Source organism: Diceros bicornis, chromosome 34 (genome assembly GCF_020826845.1).
Source record: "Diceros bicornis minor isolate mBicDic1 chromosome 34, mDicBic1.mat.cur, whole genome shotgun sequence".
Classification (NCBI taxonomy): domain Eukaryota; kingdom Metazoa; phylum Chordata; class Mammalia; order Perissodactyla; family Rhinocerotidae; genus Diceros; species Diceros bicornis.
This window is the reverse complement of record NC_080773.1, coordinates 22,085,004-22,090,242: the sequence shown is the minus strand read 5'-3', so window position 1 is coordinate 22,090,242 and position 5,239 is coordinate 22,085,004. Positions and strand designations below refer to the sequence as shown.

The following is a 5,239-nucleotide window of genomic DNA, read 5'->3' as shown; positions in this document are numbered from 1 at the left end:
TAAACTGAAGAAGATTGAAATCATATCAAGCATCTTTTTTTTTTTTTTTTTTTTGTGAGGGAGATCAGCCCTGAGCTAACATCCGTGCTAATCCTCCTCTTTTTGCTGAGGAAGACTGGCTCTGAGCTAACATCCATTGCCAATCCTCCTCCTTTTTTTTCTTCCCCCAAAGCCCCAGTAGATAGTTGTTATGTCATAGTTGCACATCCTTCCAGTTGCTGTATGTGGGACGAGGCCTCAGCATGGCCGGAGAAGCGGTGCGTCGGTGCACGCCCGGGATCCGAACCCGAGCCGCCAGCAGCGGAGCGTGCGCACTTAACCGCTAAGCCACAGGGCCGGCCCTCAAGCATCTTTTCTGACCACAATGGTATGAAACTAGAAATCGACTACAGGGAGCAAACTGGAAAAGTGATGAGTATGTGGAGATTAAACAAAATGCTACTGGACAATGATGGGGTCAATGAAGAAATCAAAGGAGAAATAAAAAGATACCTAGAGACAAATGAAAATGAAAATACAACATACCAAAATCTATGGGATACGGCAAAAGTGGTCCTAAGAGGGAAGTCAATTATCCTCCTAGGGAGATAGAGGATCTGTCATCCTCAGTCTGTTAGCTTGTTTTATTATTTTTCCCCTTTTCTCTAATCACCCCCCCAAATCCACACCTGCACTGCATGAGACCATCAGCAACTGGACGCCCCATTGGAGTCAGTGGTGGCTGAAGAAGACACGATCCAACCCACCACCCTGACATTGACCAGACAAATCAGAGACACGTGTCTCCTGCCCCTCCCTCCACCCAGTCCATCAAACAAAGAGCCAGACCCCAAAAGAGGGGGCTAAGGAGGAAATGAGGCTGTGCCCCAGCCCACCATGAGTCCCAGGGCCAGAGCTGGGGCAGGAGAGGGAGGAGGATAGAGTCTTAGACAGGCCTGGAGGGACTTTTTTTCTCGCCAAATGTGATTGCGCGAGATGTCACTGAAGGATGGGAAAGGAAGGTTCTAGTTGGTTCATGTAGGTGAATGACGGAGTAAAGCTAAAATGTTTCATGTCTCCCCACTCTCTGCACCCACCTGATTTCAGAGCTCTTGATGAATTAGTTGTGCTCCAAAGTGTCACTTTGTATGTCTCCAAGCAGGAAAGGCCCATACCCAGCTGGATATCTCTGCCCAAGTAGTAGTTGGGAAGGAGACGGGCCCCTTCTGCGAAATCTGCTTCTTCTGAAGAGCACGGCTGGAGAGGGAAGTGACTTCAAAATATTTAAAACCAGTATGCCCAGGACCCAACTGTCAGAGGAAGGCTGGCTGAAATCCCTAGACCAGAGCAGGACCAGGGACCAGGGATCCAGGTGGATGATCAGCCTTGACTGTGGGCTTCTTAGCTCCAAGTTGCAAACACACTCCCGCTCTGGGCCTGAGAGGGCTGAGCTGGGCCGAGGCGTGTGCTGGTGAGATGATGCTGGGGTGGGGGCTGAGGGCCCGGGTGGGGGCCACAGATACTGAAGCAGTAAAGGATACCAGGTGTAAATCAGTGACCAGGCAGTTCCAGGGTGTTCTGGCCAACATCAGCCATGACGGGTGGCAGATGTGTTGCCCAATCTCAGACACTCTCCTCGCCCATCGCCCAGAGCACAGAGACCAGGCGGGATGCTTAACTCACTTTACTGAAGGACCCCAGTGACACAGCGCACAGGAGAGAAGCTCACATCTACAGGGGGAAGTTACACGCGGGGCCCTCCCCACCCCGGGCCAGGCCCCGGGCTCCATCAGCCCACAGGGAGGAGGGGCTTCCTCCCCAGCCCTAGGCCCACCCTGACCTGCTCCATTGTGAGCTTATCTCTGCCCAGGGAGGTCCCTGCAGCCGGGAGGGGCCACTCTGAGCCCGGCCACAGCGGCTCCCACATCTGCTTCTGCACTGGGGTCCCGAGGTGGGGCCCCGACAGTCCAGACGGGCTGTGAGGACGCGCCCAGGCGCCTGCACCTTCCTGAGACGGGCAGGGAGGGCCCTCCTGGCACGATGGGCCGTCACCTCCTGGGCACAGGGACTTGGCACAGACGCACACAGCCCCAGGACGAGAGGACTTGCAGGGGCGTCCAGGGGAGACGGCTGTTTAGGGAAAGCCTAGGGGAGCCTCAGGCCCGCAGGAGGGGCCCTGCCCGGCGCCGCCACAGAGAAAGGCCAGGAACCTGGGTTTTAGGTGCACTGCCGCGAGCTGAAAATGGTGCCAAATAACTCGGGTTTTTGGACAACACTGCAGTCTGAGCGGCAGATTCAGCCTGGGGACACTGGCAGGTGGGCTTGGCCTGGAGGAGCTGGTTCATCTGTAGCAGCTGCCCCTGGGGGGCGGGGCTGCTGCGTCTCCCCCTTTCTTCCTCCTCCCCATCCCCTGCTCCTGGTCACCGGTCCCCACCCCTCCCCTCCCCTCCCCCACCTCTCCCCTCTGCTCCCCTCTGAGCAGCCCGCTCTGCTTCTCAGGCTTCTCTTTCTGGAATCTTCTCCCCTAGGAAGGGAGGTTCAGCCTTCAGAGCTCAGCTACACCCTGACACTCGCTGAGGGGCCGGGGGGCCGAGCCTCCATCACAGACCCCAGCCCCCAGATTGTGGGGGTGACAGTGACCCACAGACGCTGGCCAGAATGTGTCTGGAACGATCGGGGGCCCCATGGGGAACCACGAAGAACTCACTGCCACCGCTGGCCTCCCCGGGTGCCTGACGTCCACGGACACACCCCTCGCGTGCTAACCGGGGGCGACACAAAGCCGAGCCGTCGGGGGACCTGAGACGCCGTCCCATCACCTGGGGCTGCCGCCTCCGGGGGCCCGTTTCTCTCTGCTTCTTCCCATCAGGATCGCTCGTGCCACCTGCCAAGGAGGGGCTGGAAGGGGAAGGCGGGAGCAGCAGGGGGCGCCGCGGCGCACGGAGCACGGGTCGCGCGGATAAGCGGGAGACGCCTCCCCGGAGGGAGCGCCGAGGGGGCGCAGGGGCCTCGCTGTCCCCGGTTCCACTAGCGGCACCTGGGCGGCGGCCTCCTGCCCCCCCGAGCCTTCTTCCCGCGGGCCGCCTTGGAGCCGCTGGGCGGCTGCCCCCCGGCCTCGCCGGCCTTGGCGCGGGGCCCGGCGCCCGCACGCCCCTTCTTTTTCTTGTGTCCCGCTGCCTCGTCCTGGGCCTTCTTCTCGGGAGTGACGCCCCCTCCGCCGCGGCTCCGGCCGGCCTCCCCTTTGGGCTTTGCGGGCGCCCGACGGGGCGGGGGCGCCGGCCGCTCCCAGGGCCCTGGAGGCCGTGCGCGCCCGCTTGGCGCGGGGCTTCCTGGACGCCCGGTGCTCGCGCTCCGACTCCTCGCCCTCCGTGTCCTCCGACGCCTCCTCCTCGGAGCCTTCGTCCGAAGCCCCCTCCGCGTCCTCATCCGACTCCCTGCCCCCTTGGGCAGCCAGGAGCGCCAAGACCTCACCCAGCTTGCCTTTGGCGCATTGGACCTTCCCGCCCTCCCAGGCATGTTCCTTGTCCTCCTCCACCACCTCGGCCGTGTCCTGGGCCGCCAGCAGCGCCACCAGCTCCAGCAGGCCCCCCTCAGCGTCCTCGTCGTCGCCCTGGCCCGCGAGGGGGCCCCGCGGAGCCTTCCTCCCCTCGGGGCGGGTCTGGGGCTCAGCCAAGGTGGAAATGCATTCCAGAAGGTTCCCGTCGTCCTCGGCCTTCCGCAGGACCATGGCGTCCACCTGGCGGCCTGCCTCCTCCACCTGCACGCGGGGGTCTTAAGTGTCCTTGGCCATGTGGGACAAGACCTCGGGAAGGGCATCCCTTTTGTCCTTCTTGTTGCTCCAGCCCAGCAACTCCATCAAGGAAGCGATTTTCAGCATCTCTTTCCGGGTTTTGGTGCCTGATGTGCTCATCTAGGCCATGAGGGCCACCAACTTGGGGTTCTCGTCACCCCCTCGGTGACCTGGTTGTTGCATTCCTGAACTCACCTTTGGGTGCATCGCTCCCCTTGGGCATCTCGTCTGGTATGTCCCTCACGGCCAGGAGAGCCACCATGTTGGGGACACCGCCCCTGGCTTCTCTGACTGTCAATCTCACCAAACCTGGGAGCCCCTTCTCCATATCCTCTTTCTTGGCTTTGTCTGTTGCTGTCACCAGGGCCAAGAACTCCCAGGGGCCCTCTGCCTTGTCCCTGTTGCTCTGGAGGGCCCACTTCTTAAGGAGCTCCCCTGCGTCTGTCTGGAGCGTCGTGCACAGCGCACTGTCATTGTCATCTTCGCCCGAGTCCTCCTGGTCCACCTCTTCCATCTGGCTGCCCAGGCTCTCGAGGGAAGAGTTCTTGGAACTGCTCTTTGCAGAGGTGAACGGCCGCCCTCCTTGGCCCCTCTTCGTGCCCTTCTGGGCCACCCTGTTGCCTCTGGCTCTGTTTCTGCGACCCCCACGGCCCCTCTCAGCCCCGCTGGCTGCACCAGGAGGGGGCCCAGCCTTCCCGGCCGCCTGCTCTGACCCCTGGGCCTCGGTCTCCGAGGCGGGAGGGCTGGGCGTGCCCCCGGGGGCCCCGGCCCCTGCGGCCTGAGTGGGCCTTTCTTCCAGCAGCAAGCGCTTCATCCGCCGCAGGACTCTCGTGTCCTCGGCGCGGTCCTTGCACAGAACCCTCCAGACGCCGTCCTGGCCCGGGATCTCCCTGGGGATGGCGGCGTGATCAAAGTCCTCCGCGAACTCCAGCAGGGCGGCCTCGGCCTCCCGGTTCCTCGCGGCCCTCGTGTTCCGCAGCCTGAACGCGCCCAGGGGCAGGAGGGCCGGCCGCAGCACGGCCTCGATGGCCGCCCGCTCCAGGCCCTCGGGGATGCCGGTGACCAGCAGGGCCCTGTGCTCGTCCACGTCCAGCCCCCGGCACCAGTCCCGCAAAAGGCTCCTGGCCATGGTGCCGCCCGCTGGCCGCCGATCGCGGGGCAGGAGGGGGCCCGAGGCGGACGTGGGCTGCAGCGCCCCGTGCAAATCCCCCCCTGGAACAGCGCCGCGGGGCTCAGAGTTCAGGCTCAGGTGGGTGTGGTGGGGCTTCGGGCTGACGCAGCAGCCTTTCCCGGAGCCCCCTCCCCAGCACTGTCGGAGATCCCGCGGGGAGCTTATGTGTCTGCTTTGGGGTCAGGCCAGACGGGATGGAGCCCTCTGGGAGCAGGGGCTCCCTTCCCGGAGCTGTTGGGGACCCCCTGGGTGAGGAATCACTGCTCCCCCTCCTGCTCGGGCCAAGTATAAACACCCCC

General features: G+C 62.8%; 1 pseudogene; it reads right to left on the bottom strand.

Moving 5' to 3' along the window:
- Positions 1 to 2,856: 2,856 nt before the first annotated feature.
- On the bottom strand, positions 2,857 to 5,016 carry LOC131397881 (paraneoplastic antigen-like protein 8B; annotated as a pseudogene).
- Between the last annotated feature and the right edge of the window lie 223 nt (positions 5,017 to 5,239).